We start from the raw sequence: 22878 nt of genomic DNA on the forward strand, positions 1-22878 counted from the left end.
TTCCAAAGAGAATAACTCATTGAGATGACCTTTTGTAAGAGGGGCTGTGTAATTGGTAATTGTAACTGACAGCTTCTTCCCACAGCTGGGAATCTGGTGTACACACCAGTGCCACCCCTTGTCATCATAGTACAAGCTGCTTTTTTAATATTTATCAATGATGCTGAGATATTTCATGCATTTGATTATTTTAGAAAGGTTGGCCCCAAATCTGTTTATTTATTGCTTCCATTTCCCAAGCTGCTGTTGTCAAACCAGTCTTTCTGCATCACTATACAAAGATCTAACAAAGATGTTTATGAGTTTTCTCTTCCATCCTGTTAAGATTTTGTTATCTCAACTTCATCCTCTGCCAGCTCAAGTAATTGAACTAAGTCCTTACTTCTTACCCGGGTTCATTACTCAAAATAGAAGAGGATAATGAAATAATTGTGAAAACATCAGTGTTTGAAAAGGGTAGAAAACACAAAAAGAAAGAGAGTTTGCATGCTTAAGTGGAGGAATGTGGTGTCTAACCCTTCTCTGCTGGATAGAACTTAATGATGCTCCCCCTAAATTAATGACTGTGTTAGATGTGAAGAGCTTTAGGAAGGATATAAGTTTCTAGGCTTTGGAGAGGAAATAGATTTCTATTTGTGCAGTTCTTCCATGGTGCTGTTATCAGTTTTCTGTGTTTGGAAGTGCCCAAGGCTGGTTTGGATGGGGCTTGGAGCAACCTGGGATAGTGGAAGGTGACCCTGCCCATGGCAGGGGATGGCACTGGATGGGCTTTAAGGTCTCTTCCAAACAAACTAGTCTGAGATTTTTTGTTTAATAAGCACAGAACCTCTGGAAGCTCATGGCAATTGGGAAAGAAGGATGGCTGGAAAAATCAAACATCATTTGATCTTCCTGAAGGACATGCAGGAGGATTTGAGCAAGCTTAGGCTGGTTTGTGGCATATAAAACCCTGGGAAGGTGACAGCAAATAATCCTGGAACCATTTCCCAACACAAGAAAGATAAATGCAGAAGTCAGCAGGAATTTTTGAAGGGAATAGTGTGTTTAATTAACCTGGCAGCCTCCATGGGCTTGTTGGATCAGGCAGAGCAGTGGATGCTGCAGGCTTCATCAAGACCAAGTGTGTGCTCCACAGAGACCCAGGGACGCAGCCAGGTCTGTCCAGGGGCCTTGGACACCCATCTGTGTCCCCAGGCCCTGGTCTGGCCCTGCTGCCACCCAGAGCTGGGGAATCCTTGTTTGTGAAGCCATATCTTGTGTGCACACCCTGACACATCCTTGCTGTCCCCTCGTCCCACCTGGGGCTGCTGCTGGGTGGACACAGAGGTGGGGAATGTGAAGCACAGCAATGGGAAGGCAGCTGGAAATAGGGCATAATGTGATCAAAGGGACCCAGGGCAGTGATTGGGCACATGGCTCAGCCAAGTGGCACCTGCTTGCACAAAACTTATTCCTCTTACGCCCTTTTCCCTTTGTTTTCCCATATTTACCCTTTCCAATCCATTTTGTTATCTCAAATCCATTTTGTTTCCCCTGACTTTGGTCCTTCCCTAAGCATCCCTTAAGGAATATCACACATCTCCACACTGCTCTTAAAACATGCCATAATAAATTTTATGGTGTCTCCAAATGCCCTTCCGTGGCACCCCATAAGTTCTATCCTCCTGTAGGCTGTAATTCCCTTTATTTTTCACGCCTTTCTGGGGACAAAATTTATTTCCTTGACTTCATCTCACATCAGGAGTACAGGGCAGCTCCTCGGTTGTCCCAGCAGGTGCTTTAAGTTCTCCCTGGTTGCTGTCTGTTGCCTTTTCCTTGTGTTTAATGAGATTTACCATTAGTCAGATAGCCAGACTCCAAGTCCTGAGAACCAAGCAATGTTTCAACTCAAAATTCACTTTCCACAAGATTTAATTTTCACAGGAAACTCTTCTCCTGTCTGTAATTAGGAAAATAAAAATGACCCCTTTTGCTCTGAAGCTGGCTCATCCTTCATGGAAGCATTGGCAGGTTTAATTCAGGTGGAGGTATTTAGGGTGGTGTGAGTCCAGGTCTGCTTTAGCTACTGCCATGTCACGGGCAGTTTGTTTTCTGCGAGTGCAGTGGCTTTTATTCCTATTTTACAAGGCATGTTTCTCTTATGCTATATTTAATATATGTATGGTCTCAGACACAGATATAGAGCAGAACCCCTGTGTGTCGTTGGTAGTAGAGTATAAAACAACTTAGGATCAAGTCCTAAGGGTGCTCCTTAGGAACGAGGCAATGTGACCCAACCACTCAGAGAACCATGGAACCACTGAGGTCGGGAAAGCCCTCCAGGATCACCGAGTCCAAGCTGTGCCTGATCCCCACCGTGTCCCCAGCCCAGAGCACTGAGTGCCACCTCCAGGGACACCTCCAGGGATGGGGACTCCAAAGCTCCCTGGGCAGCCCCTGCCAAGGCCTGAGCACCCTTTCCATGCAGAAATTCCTGCTGCTGTCCACCCTGAGCCTCCCCTGGCCCAGCCTGAGGCCGTTCCCTCTCCTCCTGTCCCTGTTCCTGGCAGCAGAGCCCGACCCCCCCGGCTGTCCCCTCCTGTCAGGAGCTGTGCAGAGCCACAAGGTCCCCCCTGAGCCTCCTTTTCTCCAGGCTGAGCCCCTTCCCAGCTCCCTCAGCCCCTCCTGGTGCTCCAGCCCTTCCCCAGCCCCGTTGCCTTTCCTGGACATGTGTGAGACATACAATGAAGGGAATGAAAGCAGAAAAAAATTAAGTACTTAGCAGAAGATACGCCTAACAAAATATTTAGACTAGTCAGTCATTATCTCGTAATTAAAAAAAAAAAAGTCCAAAGGAAAGCAAATGAAAAGTTGTCTTTCAAATAGGTATTAAAATGCTAATGTATCATGCTTTTAATGAAGGTTCTAATAAGAGTGGAAGATGAGAGTGATTGTAATGGGTGAAATACCAGTTCCCACTTTAGCTGTCATTTTAACAACATCATTTTGTGGTTCTGTCAGCTTGTTGGAGCTCTGTTGATCCCTATGTATTTCATTTCCTCACTGAGTGTCTGCCTGTGTGAGGCAATATTGTTCCAGTGTGGTGTCTTCATCTCTGTGCAAGTGCCTGAATTGATCTTTAATCTTTTCTCCAAATGAATTTTTCAAAATTATTTTTGAATAAGCTTTTAGTGCCTGTGAAAGGTGTGAGATGTATTTATTCATATTTTTCCTCTTTTTCTTCTCTCTGAGTCAGGACATGAGATGCATATCTCATTCCAAATGACAACTTCCTAAATAAAAAAGTCTCTCCCATTGTATCTGAGGCTGCAGCAGTGCAGATTTGCCCATAGTAACTATTATAAGTTAAGGCTATTAAATATCTCAGCTCCTCACATCTGTAATATTTCCTATGAGCTAAATAACTTTGCAAATGACATTGCACATTCATGAGAATTTCAGACTCACCTTCCTCCACTCTGTCATGTTCAGCTTTAAATTCAATTTCTTTTGCATTCCTTCTCCCTTCTAACTGGTACTGATTTCAGTCATTCTCCAGCAAAGAGTTTTGCCCGTGAAAATATGAAGTGAAATTTCGAATTTGTTTCAAAGGGGCAACAGAAGAAGTCCAGGGATTTTAAAGCTGTCGTAGTAGAGTTTGGTTTTAATTGGTAAACATTGTATTCCAACTGGTAACTGGTAGACATTGGATACTTTCCTGTTTGGCTGTTCCAGAGGGGACAAAAAATTACAAAGAATCCCCAAAACACACAGAAAATCCTTATTTATTTATTTATTTATTTATTTATTCATAGCAGAATTTTCAGTTGTTTCAGAACTGAAGTTTAAAACTAAATCTTTTCACAAAATGGCATCCAGCTGCCAGTGGCCAAGGAAATATGATGGCACTAATGGATTTTACCAGGACTGCAGTTCAAGAAGGCTGAAATGTTATCCTTTCCTGACAATTTCCTGTGACTGTCACAACACCTCCCTGCTGCACTTTTACTGTAATTTTTTTCAGTAAACAGCACTTTCCCATGCAGGAACCATTTATCCATATTCATGGAACAAAGAGGGGAAATTTCTATTCGTCTGGTGGATGAAAAACTAAAGAGCTAAGTAATGGAATTCCAGAACCCCAGAATGGTTTGGGTTGGAAAGAACCTTAAAGCCCATCCAGTGCCACCCCCTGCCATGGGCAGGGACACCTTCCACTGTCCCAGGCTGCTCCAAGCCCTGTCCAACTTCACCTTGGACACTTCCAGGGATCCAGGGGCAGCCACAGCTTCTCTGGGCACCCTGTGCCAGGGCCTCCCCAACCTCAGGAATTCCTTCTCTGTATCTCATCTCACCCTATTCTCTGTCAGTTTGAGACCGTTCCCCCTTGTCCTGTCACCCCATCCCATGTAAATTGTCTCTCTCCATCTTTCCTCCATCTCCTTTGGGTAGTGGATTGCTAAATTTGAGTCAAACCTTTTCACCTCCAGGCTGAACAATCCCAGTTCTCCCAGCCTCTCCTCATGTACTCCCTGCATCAGGGAAGTGCTGTCAGTAAAAGGAAATGTGGTCTTCTGTGGTTTTTTAGGTTTTTAAAAACTCCCAGGATGAGAAAGTACAAAAAAAATCAGTTCTTGCCTGCACAAAGGCAAAGGAAACAATGTGTTCTGTGATAAGAAAACCTAAATACAATTAGCTGAGGGATGGATGCCTAGCAAGCTTCCAAAAGTGCTTGCAGACTCTGGATTCCATGGATCCAAAGACCAGCCCCTTGAGGAGCAGCAGAGAGGAGAGAACTGCAGAGCCTGGAAGAGCTTTCCCCAGGGCTGAGTCTCCGAGGGAGTTTAAGAGGCCCAGAGGAAGTGTCAGACACCAGTTTAATTTCTGAGTGTCACTTCTCCCTCAGCAGCTCGCAGCCAAGGCGTGATCAACCTCTCTCAGAAGTGACAAGACAGGAACCTGCTGACCTCAGGATAAAGGAGATACTTTGGTGCCTGCTTACCAAGAATTCCACAGGCAGCAGGGAGTGCCAGGCTTTTATTGCACTCCAGGCTGGTCCTTGAGCAGCTGGGAGTGATGTCACAGTGTGCTGACAGAGAAACAGGGAGCAGCAGGTGATGAGCCCATTTAAATTAAATGTGATTATTTTAAATGTTAAGTAATTAAATGTGATTATTTTATATGTTATTTAAAATAAATGTAAATGCTCTGTCTTCCCTATTTTATACAAACTGTGGCTGTAGATCGATTTGGTCCGAGTTAAATGCCTGATTTTTTACATTTTTACATTTTTATGCTGGCAGAATCTGCAGAATTCCTTGTTTCACTGCAAGGCTTTGAATTTCTGATTGTGCTGGTGAGAAGCACTAAGATTGGCATCCATTATTTTTGAGGAAGCCTGGTGTTCCTCACTTTATTCAGAGCTTAACCATGGATGAGGTGGGTTCATGTAGCACTGAGTGCTTTACAAAGACCTCTCAAAGCCACAGCAGTGTTTCTTCTTGCTTATCTAAACTGCCTTTTTTTTTTTTTTTTTTTTGTATGCATGTTTCCTCCTTTTTGATGCATATTCCCTTTTTTTGATACATATTCCCTTTTTTTTTGATGCATATTCCCTCATCCCTGGAATATTCCACCTGTTTCAAAGGAGAAGTGGGAAACTTGTAGGAAAAGTGAACTCCTAAAATCTCTCTTGAGTGCCCTGGTTCCTTCTCTTGCAACAATTCGTGTTGCTGAGAAGGGCTCCTCAAAAGGACACTGCAGTACTGACCCAGGTCAGCTTTGCAGAGAAATAAAAAAGAACTGAATGTTTACATGCCCAAAAAACCAGAAATATTCTGTAAGTTCATGTGATTTCTTACGAATCGTGTGTTTAACTTGGTCCAAAGAAGCTGTACCATCTTTGCAAACATATTAAAAGGGAATAAAGGGGTAATTTAATCCAATAAATGCACCTCCCACATGATACAAAAGTGATATTTGATTTCATGCTCATCAGTTCTTGTCTGCACTGTGATTTGCTAAGTTCTACCTGCTAAAATATTACTTCATACATAGATATTCCAGGTATTTATTTAAAAACTGCCCAAATAAACCTATCACTGGTTAGTATGAATTACCACATGAGGCTGTTGATTACAAACCCAAAGGTACAAATAAAAGTACTTTACTAACTGGTTGCTTTCAATTTATTGTTTTAAAATATAATTTAACTTTTAAATTGTGAAGGTTCACCTGAAAACTTGGTCTTTCTTAACAGATATTGAGAGAAAATACTCACTTCTACACAAAATTTATAATTCAGATATATATTCTTAAAATTATTATAGAGATAAAATGATAAGAACAAACACACCCTTTAGATAGTTTATTGTAATACACCAGCAGCGCTTTTTCACTGCAATTCTTACAAAGCAAATAAAAGTTGAATGCATGGAAAATGAGAAATCTTTTGTAATCTTTGGAGTCATTTCAAGTCATTAAAAATGGTGTTCAGTAAACCCTGCAGACAAATGCCGAGCCCCTAATGAGCGAGGTTTCAGAGAGATGGGTCCAAGCCCCATTATTTGATAAGATTAGATCCAAGAGTTCTTTCAGGGCTTTTGTTGAGGTCTTCACGTGCCGTGGATAAGCTGTAGCCACACTATTTAAAATCCATTTTCAAGTGCAATTCCCTGTTCACCCCTCCCTCCGTCTCCCATAGCTCTGCCTCTGCATCAGTGCCTTGATCTGTCTCTTCAGGAATTTTAGGAAAAGGCAGCCAGACTTGCCTCATTTAATTTCCCCCTTGAAAGCCGTGCTCCTGGCTGTGCCTTGTGCTGCTCTTTCTCGCTCTCTGCCTTTCATCCTCACATTTCCCCCAGCACTTGTGTTATTTTCATAGCCACTAAATACACTTCACTCTGCTCAGGGACCAGCCTGAAAGGGAACTCTCTTGCAGATCACTTCCAATGGGAGCAGAAATTTACTTTGCCACGTAATTCAGGTGACATTTTAAGCTCATTTTAGCAATCTCCAGCCAAACATGTGATTAAAAAGTGAAGCACACATTTTAACTCAGTTTTATATTGAAGCTTTGGAGGATTTATATACATTTTCTAAATATGCATATGAGGAATATCACAGAGGACGCTGACTAAACATAAGTAATTTAAAATTTCTTCTACTTCATCAATTATGGTGCTCCAGTGGTTGTGGCTTTTGAGCTGTAACTAACAGTGGATCAGGAAATACTTTGATTTAGTCTTATGAAATGAATAGCCTTTTGAGGGAAACTAAACTTAGATTATTGCTGAAACATAGGAAAATTAAAAAATAAAATTAAAAATAAAACACAACAAAACCTGACCCAAACCAGTAACAAAATGTTTATATTTAGTATGTGAAAAATGTTCTCTTTACTGGAGGAATTCCCATATGAGGAAAGGCTGAGGGATCTGGGAATGCTCAGTTAGGAGAAGAGGAGGCTCCATGGGATCTTATCAATAATTATCAATATCTGATGGGGATGGGCAGTGAAGAAGATGCTGCCAGAGGTATCCAGTGACAGAGTAAAGGGCACAAATAAAAAAAAAAACCCAACCAACCAAACAAACAAACAAACAAGAAAACCCCCAAAAAACAAGTCTGACATAAGAACACTCTTTTACCTTGACGATGATCAAACACTGCCAATTTTCACCCCCAAATTTCAATCACTTTGAACATAGGGCAATCAGTGGAGGGATCCTGATAATCTGATTCCTTTATCTCACTTCTGCAGACAATACCTTCTGCATGGTCACAAGGATCTGCAATTTAAAGTCTGATTTAAATTGCACTAAATAATTTGAAAAATGTGAAATTAAATGCATGTTCCTTTATCTCTTAATGATATTGCAGAAATGCTACAATACATTTTAAAAGTACACGGGCAGCTATTCCCTGAGGCTTTCAATTCCACTTGGAATCGCATAAAAAGAGATGATAAAGGACACATTTTAAAAAATTACACAAAACTTGTTTGTTATTACTAGGGAAAAGATAAAATATACCTTAGCTGCTTCTCATTTGAATGTGTTATATTCCTTTTTGTTTCCACTCTGTAAAACATTTTTATTTTCTTCTTTTACTTCAGACCATGGATAGACAAATATTTTTCACTAGGCTACAATAAACAATATAAAAAGACTGGGTGCATTGCTTTGATAGTCTGCAATATAAATGTATTTCCAGGGTAGCAGTGGGGAAATGAAGTGATCAGGGGTCTCTCAGCTCTTTCTAAGCCAGAAGGTCAAAATAATGAGTAATGAAAGGATACTTGGTAATAAATTTGGACAATGACCTTAAAGAGTTTCAGGTGCAGTGCATTGCAAGGGGCAGCAGAACACAGTTTAGGAATTTTAGTTTATTTTCCCTAGGACTCTATCGGGTTTCCAGACAGGCAGTAAAAGCTGTGAGTGTTTGAGAACCCAAAAAAGACCCCAGGTGTGTGTGGTCAGGCTGCTCCCCAGCTCTGTCACACACCTGAGGATCTCCAGTCCCCAAAATGTTCATGAACACACCAGAGAACCTGGGAGAAGCTAAATGCTCACCAAAGTAATAGGTGAATTTTCACTGCTCTTTTCATTACTGCTGAAAAGAGCAACACATGTAAAACCAAAGCCTCTTGATATGGAGCTTGCAAGATTTTAACACAGAATGCAAACCTGAGGCCAAAATGTACTTAAAGAAAAGTGTAACTTCAGCCAAGTGCTCCTGCGGTGCCCTCGGTCATGTTAACTACTTGCAGGTTGTATTTTGAGACAATGAGAGGTCAAATGGCTAAAAGAAGTAACAGAGTGAGCATATAAATTCAAATGGGCTGATCTGGGGAGAGTCTGGAGTCTGGACTCAACGGAAAACATGGAACAAGTTGGAGTTTTTGTACAAAATCTATATGCAGTGCTCATTGTAATGCACAGTAGCTCTGCTGAATCTTTAATTTAGTGCAAAACACAAACACCTCCAGCTCACTTGACAAAATGGTACAAGGTGGTAGATTTAGTGCACACCTGTGTGGCAAAAGACTGTGCAAGAGTGTGTATTTGCAAATAATTGAAACATAATTTTGGAAAAGCTTCCCATTAAAACACCTTTCCAATTCATTTACTCTCGCCATCCCTTATTCCAAGATCAATTATTCCACAATAATGTTGCGCACGGTTTTACGAGCGCAGAGCTGAATGGAGATTTAAAGGTGGGTGTTGGAGAGTTTCAAGATTATCTGTTGTTCCTCAGGCTGCAGCACTGCAGGGGAGATAAATTAAAGAAGCAGAGGCAGAAAAGAAAGCAGTGTTTCAAAGGAATAACCACCTTTATGAGGAAACCACTCAAACAGGTGGCAGGACAGCCACAGGAGGCAGGACTTTGTGACTTCCTTCTATCCCTGCTCCCATTATCTACATCCTGCAAGTGCTTCAGGATCATCAGTTCACGGGATCAGGCAGAGAAATAAACTTCTCTGCAGACACAGAGGATGTGTCTGTATAGAGAGAGAGAAAGAAGTGGGTAAAACCATTTTATTTTTAAAATCTCAGAGCAGATTGTGATCCTCATCCCATGCAGAATGCAAAGACATTGCAGATATTCATTCCATGCAACAACCAAAAAAAAAAACAAAACCAAACAACCCCCCAAGCATGACCTGTTTAGAATAGAAATTAATTGCAAATTGTTGTAGCAGCGTTGCCTCTATTTGCCAGCTCTAAGAATAATCATCTTTTTGTAGAGGAAATTAATTTTGATTCTTAGTCTTTCATCTCACTCTTTCTTCCTACACAGGGCCAGCCCCCTTTTTGCCCAAATCTCTTCAACTCAGCTGGAGAGCAGCTCTACATTTTTTTACTAAAAGTAGGAACATATAAAAAGTGCCACATACCCTCTGTGTTAGAGCAGAGATCTCCATGGCTCAGTATCTCAGAATCACACAGGACCCCAAGATGGGTCAGGCTGGAAGGGCCACAGTGGCTCACGTGGTGCCACCTCCCTGCTCCAGCAGGGCCATCCCAGAGCACAGGGCACAGGAGAGCGTCCAGAGGGCTCTGGAACATCCCCAGGAGGAGACCCCAGAGCCTCTCTGGGCTCTTTGACCACAAATCTTTAATTTGGATGTCTCACACCAGGACTCAAGGAAGGTTTCCTTCTGCTGGGGACATTCCTGGGATCAGCTTTAAGCAGGTTGCTTGTGAACAAAATACACCCAAGGACCAATGGCCGCATCCTCCAAGGCCTGCAAAATGAGGAGGTGAGCAGAGCCCCCCAAAAATGTGATCCTTTTTGTTACTCTTCAGTAATGGGGAAAGGTTTCTAGCAGTTTAACTGGAAAAGTGAAACCTCAGGAGCCCAGGTTGCTGCAGAGGCAGAAAGAGTGTTGGTTTCTGCAGAGGCTTTATATTCTCCACTTGTTCTTCAGTTACAGCATAGATTAGGTTACAGCTGGGTTTGGGAAATTACAGCTCCAAGAACTCAGTTTTTTACTTGATTTCCTACTTCCCACCCCCCGACTTAGATGGAGAGCTTATGCTGGGAACATTGGGCCGAAGCCTTTGGGAAATAAGCTTAAAGAAGTGAAATTGTTCAATTTCGTTCAATTCAATTTTGTATCATTGCCAGAGACAGGAAGAGGCTGATTAGAGCTGGTGGTTTGGAGTGGTGGAAAGCCTTATGGTGCCTTTCTGTGTTACAGCCAATGTGATGATTTTAATTAAGGTTTAGGGCTTGGAAATCTGGAAGTGGCTGTTCTACAGGGCCACAGGAATAAAGAAGAGGGACAATAACAGCACGTCCTTTTTGTGGTCTGTTTGTGGAATATAATGAAGGTTGCTCTTAGCAGTGTGCTCAGGAACAGGGCTGGGAGCTTAGAGACCACACAATCACTCTCCTGCTGGATTCTCCAAGTTCCCTAGGGCTCTGTCAAGAGAGAACAGTTTCACTTTCCTTACAGCAGGATTCAGAGCACCTGGAATTGAGATTTAGGAAGAGGTTTAGCCTGGGATGCTGTTATATTTTCCTGGGGTGATGCTGCAACATGAGGTCACTTGTGTTTGACCTTTCTACAGATATTTTCCCATGTTTATGATGCAATTGGGAATTGTGGTTAGTGCCAAAGCCTTTTTAACAGCATTTTAATGTGGATCACCAGTGTGGGAAAAGACTTGCTTTTATTGACTGATGCCTTACATTTAACTTTCTGGAATCCACTGCCCAAGAAATTGTGGAATAAATTTATTCCCATTATAACCAAAGCCAAAAGTTCATTTCCAGCAATTTCATCATGTGCCATTAGAGTTAAATGACAACTCTAAGTCTTTAAATAAATCCTCTTTGAATCTCTAATGTTTCTTTAAAACCCAGGAGATGTAGAAATGAGATTATCCTAATTCACCCCCAGTGCCTCTTTCCCAAATATCAATTAGCACCAGGTGTGGTGTGTAATTAGGGGTAAAAGGAAGGTCACAGCCCATTTCCTCACTTTCAGGATCCAAGAGCATCTAGTAAAAAAAAAAAAAAAAAAAAAAATTAAAAAAAAAAAGTGTTTCTGAATATGGATAATCTTGTCTTGGGCTGCCATGTTGTTGTAGGGCTGTAAAGCTCTGATGATATTTAGCAAGAGTCTTTTTTCTGCCTCTGAGGGGTTTTCCACAGCTGACTGCACAATTTTGATTCCAAAAGATCAATTCTAACCTTAAATGATGAATAAAATAAAATGTAGGATAGAGTTTTCTCCTAAACCAATACCAGCCAGTCCCACAACCCTCCCCTGGGGATTTTAGCCACTTGGCTGCAGTAGGAAAAAAACATATTTTGATCTCTAATATCCAACGAGTCATTCCTTATCACCAAAGCCCTTGCAGAAGGCTGCAATAAACCTTTAATCTTTAATTTTCTTTAATCTACTCTTAATGCTGATCAAATTTTAAAGCGTCATTACCTCTCCACTAATCCTCTTCCCACCCTCAGGAATTTGTAAGCACAGAGAAACAAAGTGGGATACAGAGCCTTTGTATTTCCTATTTGGTGTCACAGCCCAGATCTGCCTACCTGGACAAGAACTTTTCCCTAAATCCATTATTGGACTTATCCCAACACTGAAGGCTTTCAGAATCCAATATATAGTGTGGGATCCTTAATCTTTAAGTTCTAAAACCCTTGCCATCAAAAATGTAGAGCCCAAAGCCCTATCAATGCACCAAAAGTAGGCTTTGATTCATCCCATTCCTTCAGAATTCTCATGGCTGTGCTGCATCCAAGGGTGTGAATTGATCCTTCTGCATTTGGCTGCTCTTATCTGACCAGAGCCATATCAAGAGTACCTATTAATTCACTTTTGGACAATTAAAAATAGAATTATTTTTGCTTTCCTAAGCAATGTCTTTTTCTTTTTAGTTGTTTAAATTGCAGTCCAAAGATATTTGGATGAGCAGTAAATATCCATCCTTAAATCAAAACTGAGTGCTGAGGGGTAAATGGTAAATCTAGAGGACAGATGGAAGAGACAACAGAGATATCAGCTGTTGTTATTGGACATGAAATGAGTACACAGAAGCTTGGTAAATTTAAAAGAGAAAAATATTTAGTTTTATTTAAACATCTGGTATTTATAGAATTCTAAAGGTGACCATGGATTGGAGGATGGAATTACTACCTCTCTAATTACACTGGTCTAAAGATTAATTAATCATTTTTCTCAACTTACAGAGAAATATGTAAACTATTCTATTTATACATGAAATTGTGTGGGAACTCTGACTCTTAAATATGTAAACATTATTAGAAGGCTAAAGAAGTTTTATGAGAACTTTAAAACTTTCAAAAGAACTATAAAAGAAAACTTAACACTTTTAAAAATCAGGGCAACAATCAGCAGAGGTAAGGCAATTTACAGAGTGCTGAGCCCACAAGCACCCAGCAGTGGATACCCTGCAGCACCAGCCAGCAATGCCCTTTATTTCAGCCTGGGATTATGCACTGGAAGACGTGGCAAGGCTTAGACCCCAGGAATCCTTTCCTGATTCCAGAGCATCCAGCCATGATCAGGTCATGAAATCAAAGCTGTAATTACAGCTATGGAGGCAGCACCTACAGCAAAATGCAACTTAAGGCAGCGGCTCCCCATGATAACCTCTTATCTCTTGGTGTTAGATAAGGGGAATCTAATAGAAAATGTCTTCTTCACATCCTCTTCCCTCAAACCTTAACCCTAAGCAGAGTCATGACCCAGCCTTGAATTACACCAGGGAGCTGATAGCTCCAACAAAACGGGATATTTGATAGCAATCTTTAAGAGCAGCAGCTTTCTTCCTGTCTGTGCACACTGAGTCCTGCAGTAACCTCAGGAATTCCAGCCCCTTTGCACAAGAACTGCCCCCAAAACACCACCTCCACACCCAGCTGGCTCCCCACTTACACTTCCCAAAACCTTCTAACAGTTCACCCTTTTATCTCCTGTGACACGGCCTGAAAATGAAAAAAAAAAAAAAAAAAAAAAAAAAAAATTGAGCTGTGCTTCCTCATCCCCCCCAAAAACGAAAGAACATCTTTGTTAAAAATATAATTAAAAGGTGCTAAACTCTCCGAAACTTTTGTGATTGAGGATAAAATACTCTGAATTTCTTTCAGAGAGCTACATAAAGATATCCATTACCTCAGCTGCAAGGAATTGATGAAATGCACTCCTGACTCATTTGTCAGTACTTTCCCTGGAAATAAAGCCTGGAATTTCCATCCAGGCCCTGCTTGAACCTCAGCACTGAAAGGACCAGCATATCAGCCTACTAAACACTTGCTTTTTATAAAGATTTTCTCTGTTCCCAGAGGGGGAAAAAAAAAAAAAATCCCTCAACCAGCAACTGTAATCTGTTCTGCAGAGGGGAATCAATAATTGGCAGGAAACAAAATAATAAATAACACTGTCCTGCTGGATGAGGAGAAATGGAAATAAGAGTTCTGGTGCAAATGAGGAATGACAGAAACATGAGAGGAGAAAACGAAACCTGCCATGTAACTCCATTTGCAAGAAAATGGGGTTTGCCTGCAATTTCATCGTGAGAGAACAAAAACATGACCAAAACACCTCTCTGAGATGCCCAGAATAGAGTGGGTTTTCCTTAGCACAGAAACACAAATACTCAGTAAATAGTTTTTATTCCAGTGTCAGAACCTGGGCAGGCTGCAGTGTTATTTACTGGGCTGCTACAAATTGTCTCATTGTCAGCTGCATGGCAAAATTCAGAGCTGCACCACCAGGGCCCTGATGAAAAGAGTTATTTGGCCTCAGAAAGTGCAATATTTTGTGAGACTGACCCAGGAAAGACATTTCTTGTCCCAAAATGGCTCAGTGGTTTCAGCAGTGCAAGGTGAAAGTCATCTTAAAATCCAATCTTGTTCCAAGCTTTTCACTTCCCACCCCTTCTCCTTTCTCTATTTGTGGCATTGGATGGTGCATATAACAACATGATAACATTTATTCTAATAAATTAATGCTGATAGAGTGATAATAATGCAAATTAGACTGAATTCCCTTGCAAACTGTAACTAGTCCTGTGTCTTGAGCATGGTGCAGACTGGAAGGTGCTGCTCAGTGGAATAAAATATTCTGATTTTAAATTCAGTAGCCTTGCAGTCATTGTAATTAGGATTCATTATTTCTTACATCTCAGCTCGTTAGTGTGGTACATTTTTATATCTCAGACTCTGAGGGTCTCCAACCTACCAAGGCAACACAGTTGAACAGATTTGTCCCTTAACTCTTTTATTTGAGTTATTTATTTAAAGCAGGCCACCATCAGAAGCTGGGATTGCCAAGGGCAGGTCTAGCTGTGCATGTCTGATTAGACTCATGAGTCTGTCCAAGACTTTTTTTGCACCAGAGCAGGATGGTCAGACCTTGGTGGGTTCAGGCTTTAAAAACAAGATCAGAATTAAGGCATCAGAAGCTGTGAGTGGCATCTGAACCCAGGTTTTATGGCATTATAGCTCAGTTTTCAGTATTCATACAATATTTAATATTTCTCTGTAAATAAACCCCTGATATTCCATACCAGGACTCCTATCCACTTGATAAAATTTTTCAGCAAAGTTGTGATCACTCAAAAAACAATTCAGACTATTGAAAAGATCAAAATAATAGCTCACAATGTGACAATGCTCATTTTGGATAAGCACTTATTACTCTTTTCCCCAGCACACAACATGAGTCAACATTAATCCATTCTTCTGAGAAAGTTTACAAAGAGACTGGAAATTTTCACAGGATGTGAAAGATTCACATCTCCAACCTACTGACACTTCTTTCTGGATGTAGCTCCATCTTCCTTGGCTCTCAGCATATAAAATGATCTCTTGGATTATCAGAAATAGGGCTGATGACTATCCCAAAGTCCAGAGTTCTGGGAGTTCATGCATAATTAAAAATAATAATACTCCTTATTTGTCTAAGACATCGTCAGCCTCTCTTGCTGGAAATAGTGAATGGCAGAGGAAGTCTCTGCCGGTCTATCTTGGAAAATATTTCAGGTTCAAGAACATGAACTCTTCTCATATGTAGCAAAGCTAAACACCACACTTGAGAAGGCATCTTCTCTGGAATGAACAGATTTCTGTGTGTGTGAAACACACCCCACACACCCCTGAAACTGGACAATTATAGAAGAGGGGACGTGGAAGAGGGGAAGTTTGCTCTACAAATCAGACAAACATATTTCCTGTAAATTTACCCTTTAAACGTCTTTTTTTTTTTTTTTTCAGTAGCCAAAAAAGCACCAAACCAACAAAACAAACACAAAACCATGAAGCTTCTTTCAGCTTGTGGCTGGCAAGGCTTGCAGAAGTGGCTTTTGGAGCAAAAAAGCTCCTTGAGACATTGTCCTGAGACACCCATCCAAATGTGGGAGGCTGTGGGAAATATCCTCTCACGAGTTCTCTTATGGTTTCTTTTCCATCCCTCCATGGAGAAAAATCCCAGTGTCCCTTTCCAATGGAAGCTGCACACAAGGGTGGATGCTAAGAGGAAACAATGAAGCTGCAGTGGATGGTGGCACCTCTGGGTGACCTCCTGGTGTCACACCCCACCCCAGACCTTCTGGACTGGCCACCAGTTCAGTCCATTCAGCTGCTCTGGAGGACAAAGGGTTCTTTGGGGTGAATTCTGCCAGTCTGATCTCAGGAACAACACCAGAAGCACGGGAATATTCCCTGGAATGTTCCCTGGAATGTTCCATGGGGAATATTCCCTGCAGGAATGGCTGAGAGCAGGACTGGGGACAATGTCATGGTGGTGACAGGATTGGGTGTGGATCATGGGATGAGTAGAACAGGCCCAGCATCACCACCAGCAAATACTGAACTGTTTGCCTTGTAAAATGTCCACATTTTGATTCCTAGCCAGGAACTGGGGCTCACGGAGATGAGAACAGAGCTCAAATCTAATTTCATCAAATGAAGTGAATTCATTTTGAATCGAGGAGCTGAGCTGAAAGCTATGACAATTTATTACTTGCTCCAAATTAATTAAACTTCAGGGAAGAAGAAAAGACCAGAAAATTGCATGTTATTGACATAATTAAAATGCATCATTTGTTCTCCTATTTCATTTTTTGTTTTGCTAGGGAAAAAAAAAAAAAAAAAAGCTTGGAAAGAAAGAAGATTTTTGAGTGAGCAGCTAAAGTAATTAAAAGTAATAAATTCCAGCATGTTGAGATGAAGGTATAGATCACTTGTTAAGGAGGGTACACAGTGTCATTTACTGACATTAGAGGAGATTTGGAAGCATCACCTGATAAGTGATAGCTGGCAAAAAGCATCAGCCAGCACAGAGATTGATTTCTCAGCAAGCTCCTTCAATTTAAACACTGCTCAATACTGCAGGAAAAACACTGTCTCATTCAGAGCTTTGAGAATGGACAGAGAGCAGGTAAAACATCCCTGCTGCTGCTTGGGAAAAAAAATGGTGTTTGGGCAACAGACAAGTTTGGAAAACATTAATTTATGTCATAAATATGTTGAATTTAAACCACTTGGTATAAAAAATAGCAATAAAAATAAAATTGCACAACAGCTCATAGGAAAAGGCATATTTGGAAGGTCAACCCTTTCTTCTTAGTGGTCAATTTAACCACAACGAGCAAGGTGAGGTCATTTACATAAATAGAAACACTGTAAAATGGAGGGAAAATTGAGAAAATTCAGCACCAAAACCAGCTCAAGGGTTATGGCACAAATTCTGTGAGATGGCATCAGACAAAATGGGATTTTCATCTTGCTGTATCCTCCACTTCTCACCCCATGATGTATTACTTCCTATATTTAAAATGTACATTATCAAAAATATAGGTGACCTTTATATTTTGGCACCATTTTCTCTATTTTCAAACAGCTGAGTAAATGCATTTTGAAAATAGCAGGAAATTGAAGATCACACAGGCCAAATGTCCCACACTCTGCTGGTGGTGAGACCTTTCCTCAGGAAACCATCAGTGGGTGATACAAATCAGCAGACAAGAAATCATAAACCCCACCCCCAGCTATGAGCAAACCTCTTTTTCCAGGTGATTCAGCCTTAATGATCACATCGTGTCTGCAAGAGGAGACTCCAGTGCAGGAAAGGCAGCAGGAATGGAAAATCAGAAGGAAAACTCTGCCACAGTCACATGGATAAAACCAACCAGATGTTCATGGTTTAGTGATATTAAATTCTGTCACTGCTAAGAAATAGCAGATGAAAGACTGTGATGGAAAGAAGAGGGAAGGTTGCTGCCAGACACCCACCCAGCTGCTTTCCCTCTGCCCCTTCTCAACAGGGTGGGGAAAAGAATTTCATGGGAAAGCTCAAGATGATGACAGGGAGATCACTCACACATTGCTGTCATGGGCAAACCAGACTGGACGTGGGTAAACAATTTCATTTATTGCCAAGTATTAACACAGGAGGATAGTGAGGAATTAATCTAAAAAAAAGTTTCCCCCCTCTCTGTCCTTTCTTCCCAGGATTGAAGAACTTCCCTGGGCAGTGACCGAGCACTGGAACAGAGACCACAGAGGGTGTGGAGTCTCCTCACTGGGGATGTTCCAGAGCCATCTGGTCACAAACCTGTGCTCTGGGATGGCCCTGCTGGAGCAGGGAGGTGGCACCAGATGAGCCTGACCCATCCTGGGATTCTGGGATTTACTCCCATCTGTTTTATCTCCCCCATTATGGGAAACAAGGGGGGTGGTCGGTCTATAACTCTTCATCTCTGCTGGTTCTTCGTCCTTACCTGGTCCTCTGCACAAGCTCAAAGTCCTTCCCATGGGATACGCTCCTTCAGGAACAGACTTCTCCCAGCCAACATCCTGCCACAACACCTGCTCCTCTGTGGGCTCCTCTGTGGGACACAGGTCCTGCAAGGACCTGCTCCTGTCAGGGCTCTACACAGGCTGCAGCTTCCTCAGGACACGTCCCTCTGCTCCAGGGTGGGCTCCTCCAGGGGCTGCAGGTGGATCTCTGCATCCCTGGGGATCTCCAGGGGCTGCAGGTGGATCTCTGCATCCCTGGGGATCTCCAGGGGCTGCAGGTTGGTCTCTGCATCCCTGGGGATCTCCAGGGGCTGCAGGTGGGTCTCTGCATCCCTGGGGATCTCCAGGGGCTGCAGGTGGGTCTCTGCATCCCTGGGGATCTCCAGGGGCTGCAGGTGGGTCTCTGCATCCCTGGGGATCTCCAGGGGCTGCAGGTGGGTCTCTGCATCCATGGGGATCTCCAGGGGCTGCAGGGGCACAGCTGCCTCCTCATGGGCTGCCCCATGGAATCTCATGGGGATCTCAGCTCTGGCACCTGGAGCAGCTCCTGCCCCCCCTCCTGCCTTGCCCTGGGTGTCTGCAGAGCTCCCTATTTCCCATTTCCTTATTTACACCTCAAGGAAGTCATCCCAGGGATGTCCCCAGTGTCCCCAGCTTGGCTTTGGCCAGAGGCAGGTCCTTGGACGTGGCTGGAATGAGCTGTGTCCATCCCAGGCCATCCCTGAGCTCCTCTCACAGCTTCACCCCTGCAGCCCCCAGCTGCCCAAACCTTGCCACACCATCCCAAGAAGTGTCACAGCCCGTGCCATCAGCCCTCGTGCATTTACTCTTAGTCTCAAGAGACTTCACATTTTTTAATTGAAACCCGGCCTTGTCTCCATAAAAGAATCCAGACATCATTTTGGTTTAAAATGCATTTCTGTCCCCCAGGGCAGCAGATGAAAGTTGGAAAATGTGAATCTTAACAGATCAAACAGCAGAAGTAAATTAAAATGGAATAAGTTGCTGCTTTCCGAGCACATGGCCATAAAGCAAATCTCACAACTAAAGGCTGTTTCCCATTAGCCCTAAAGCACCCCAGTAATCAAGATAAAACCCCACAGTGCTATGTCCATGGCATCCTTCAGCAGTTTCACACTCATTAAGTATTTCTGGACAGCATTGTGATTTTATTTCAGGAGCAGGGAAGGACTGATGGAAAACAACTCTGATAAACCCCCAAACTCCAAAAACACTCCCGCCGAGGCCTACTACATTGTATTTGATCCTGAATTCATCAGCAGCAAGCAATCAGGAATGTTGGGGGTTATTATGTCATGTTAACTCTTACAGAATGCGTTTGAATCTTTAGATCAGACTTTTCAGGGACTAAACAAAGACAGAAGCAAAGCACTGAGACATTTTCAGTACATTCTGTCTGCCTCAGTTGTCACCCAGCTCCATTTTCTGTGCAATGCCACATGAAAAATGCCCACACTACCTCTCCTTGAGGAGCATAACACAGTTAACAGCAAACATAACAGGGCCTGAAAATAAGAATTTAAAACATCTCAGTATGGAATCCCAGTCCCTGGAAGTGTTCAAAGCCAGGTTGGAGCAACCTGGTCTAGTGGAAGGTGTCCCTGCCCACGGCAGGGAGTGGAACGAGATGATCCTTGGTCCAACCTGACCTTGAACAATTCCAGGGGTGGAACAGCCACAGCTTCTCTGGGCAACAACTTCTGACCATGCAGACTGAATTCAAAAGGTCTTTAAGGTCTTCTTTTTCTTTTTCTTTTTCTTTTTCTTTTCTTTTTCTTTTTCTTTTTCTTTTTCTTTTTCTTTTTCTTTTTCTTTTTCTTTTCTTTTTCTTTTTTTTTCTTTTTCTTTTTCTTTTTCTTTTTCTTTTTCTTTTTCTTTTTTCCTTTTTCTTTTTTCTTTTTCTTTTTTCTTTTTTCTTTTTTTTTTACTTCTTCCCTTCCCCTTCCCCTTCCCCTTCCCCTTCCCCTTTCTTCTTTTTCTCTCCTTTTTGTTGTTTCTTTTATTCCCATGACTGCACAATTTCTCTTTGAGGCAAAAAGGTGATAAGTGCTATAAACCCAGATGATCCCTGGAATTTCAGAGATATGTGAATATGTGAAGCACTATCATTACAGCATCACAAGAGAGAGTAGTTGAAACCTCTGATTAATGGCTGAAGGGCTGTGTAGCCACGGCCCTTCCCCAAAGCACTCTGCTGCAGAGAGAGAAGCTGCTTCTAATGGGTTCTATAGCACTGTGCACTTTAAATCTGTCAGGGATAACAGTGTGCTTTAGCTTTGGAGGATGGCAAACCCCCAAAAGCTGGGTGGCTTCATGTGTGCTCATGTACAAACCAGCCAGGATTGATGGACATCTGGGGGATGGGAGAAGCTGGGATATGCTCACAGGCTGTGAATTCCAGGGCAGAAATATGGAGTGAGGTAGCCAGAATTTATGGATAAACTGTTGGGAAGATGTCAAAAGAGTCTTACAGCCATTTAATTATAAAGGGAATTCTTGATGTCTGTTCTTGGTATAAGTTCTCCCTATCCACTCTAATTTATAAAACAGTGGTATAGAATTCCAGAATTTCAGAATCACTAAGGTTGGTAAAGCCCTCTAAGATCAAATCCAGTTGTCAAAACAGCATCAACACCACGGTCACCGCTAATCCATGTCCCCAGATGCCACATGTACAGGTATTTTTTAACAATTCCAGGGGTGGTGACTCCACCACTGCCCCAGGCAGCCTGTGCCAGTGACTGACCACCCTTTCCATAAAGACATTTTTCTTCATTTCCAATTCAAACTTCCTCTGGTGCAATTTGAGGCCATTTCCCATCATCCTGGCAAACGACAAAATGGTAAATATGAAAGTAAGGGATAGGTTAAAAAGCTGGGTCTGCTTTCACTTGTTGCTTCATTTCCTTTTGATTTCATGGAAGTGGTTTGATACCTCAGGCAGGCCAAGATCTCATAATCCACAAGTACTTAATTATTAAATGTGAAACTTTACTTTAAAAGCTTTGTTTAACTTGTGCAAGTTACACACATTCAAAGTTTGGAAGTTATGGAAATTAATTAAATTATAAAAAATCAATCAATTATTTAATTAATTAAATAAAAAAATTAAAAAATCAATATCAAGAACAACCAAAGAACAAGCAAAAATTCTCTCTCTTTCAGCTAAATAAGCCACAGCTCAAAGGCATCAAGAAAATAGGACCTTAACGCTTTCCCAAAATAAATTTGATGTATGAAATAAAGAGGAGAAAATAGGATTGTTAATGGCAGTGTGGAATAAAAAGTGATCCTAAAGATGTTTCTAAAGATCAGTTAGAAAAGGAGTCTGTTGGGAAGAGCATTGTGGAAAATGAGTGATAGGAAATTCCTTCTAAGGTGCCCATGGTCTCATGGACATAATGGCTGTACCAGGTGCAGGTCAGTCTAACATCCTGAACTTAGAATTCTTCTGGAATCAAGACAGGTCTCCAAGCTTTTCCACAAAAAAAAAAAAAAAAAAAAAAAAAAAAAAAAAAAAAAATTCTTAACAAAACCTAAAAAAGTTTCTCCTGGAGCTGGGCCAGGGCAGGGTGGCAGGGTCAGGCTGGAGCTCAGGGAAAGGTTCTTCCCCAGAGGGTGCTGGCACTGCCCAGGCTCCCCAGGGAATGGGCACGGCCCCAAGGCTGCCAGAGCTCCAGGAGGGTTTGGACAACGCTCCCAGGGATGCACAGGCTGGGATTGTTGGGGTGCCTGGGCAGGGACAGGGATCAGACTCCATGATCTCTGTATGTTCCTTCCCACTCAGGATATTCTGTGATTCTGTGCAAGAAAAAAGTCAATTTAAAATGAAACAATCATGTTGAATTTTAATTCTGCAACTTCAGCATCTGCCTTGCTCACTCATCAGCAAAACTTATTACAACAGGAACCCACTAATTGTCTGGAGAGCTGATAACAAAGAAATTCCTGTTCACTAGAAATTCCGAATGCAAATTTTCCCCAAATTTTTTCCCAATAAAAGTCAAAGTGTTGAAACAACCTGCCTTTCACATGGACTTTCTTTTGATATATTCTTTTATTTTTTTCTCTTATTCAAATACAGTAGTTGCTTGGAAGTGAGAGGAAAGGCTTGGAAAGACAACCCCTAAGGTTTGAAAGGAGGTGAAGGTGGAATAACAGGGTTTACATCTCCCTGCAGAAGATTTCTGCCCCAGTTCTGCTCCCCACTGCTGTGTCCCCCACACATCTCCACGTGTGACACTGATTTTTATGATCAACACCCTCTGGCTGTGGCTTTTATTAAGGTTATGTCAAACCTTGCACGTGGCTGAATATTCATTTTATATTAATATATATGTCTATATATAAAATATATAAATTAAATATATATAATTAATATATTTCTTCATAAATATGAAGAAATTATAAAGCTCTTTTGGCTTGAGTGAATGAGAGAGGTAATTATTGGTAATTATTATTAGGCACTGGGTGAGAAGAATCAAAGATTACCATAGGACCATGTTTGTTTCCTTCAGACTTAGCTGGGAATAGCCAAGAGCTCAGCTGGAAAAATGCAAAATGGATAATAATAGAAGTTATTTTTAA

At 41.8% G+C, this 22878-nt stretch overlaps 1 long non-coding RNA gene across 1 annotated transcript; it reads right to left on the reverse strand.

The window, feature by feature from the left end:
• Window positions 1-1667: 1667 nt before the first annotated feature.
• On the reverse strand, window positions 1668-3546 carry LOC128792479 (uncharacterized). Its single transcript, XR_008432422.1, has 2 exons — window positions 3448-3546; window positions 1668-1814 (listed from the first exon to the last, which is right to left on the reverse strand). It is a non-coding gene; the product is annotated as an uncharacterized LOC128792479 (long non-coding RNA).
• Window positions 3547-22878: the final 19332 nt, after the last annotated feature.

The sequence above is a fragment of the Vidua chalybeata genome, chromosome 9, assembly GCF_026979565.1.
Source record: "Vidua chalybeata isolate OUT-0048 chromosome 9, bVidCha1 merged haplotype, whole genome shotgun sequence".
NCBI classification, from domain to species: domain Eukaryota; kingdom Metazoa; phylum Chordata; class Aves; order Passeriformes; family Viduidae; genus Vidua; species Vidua chalybeata.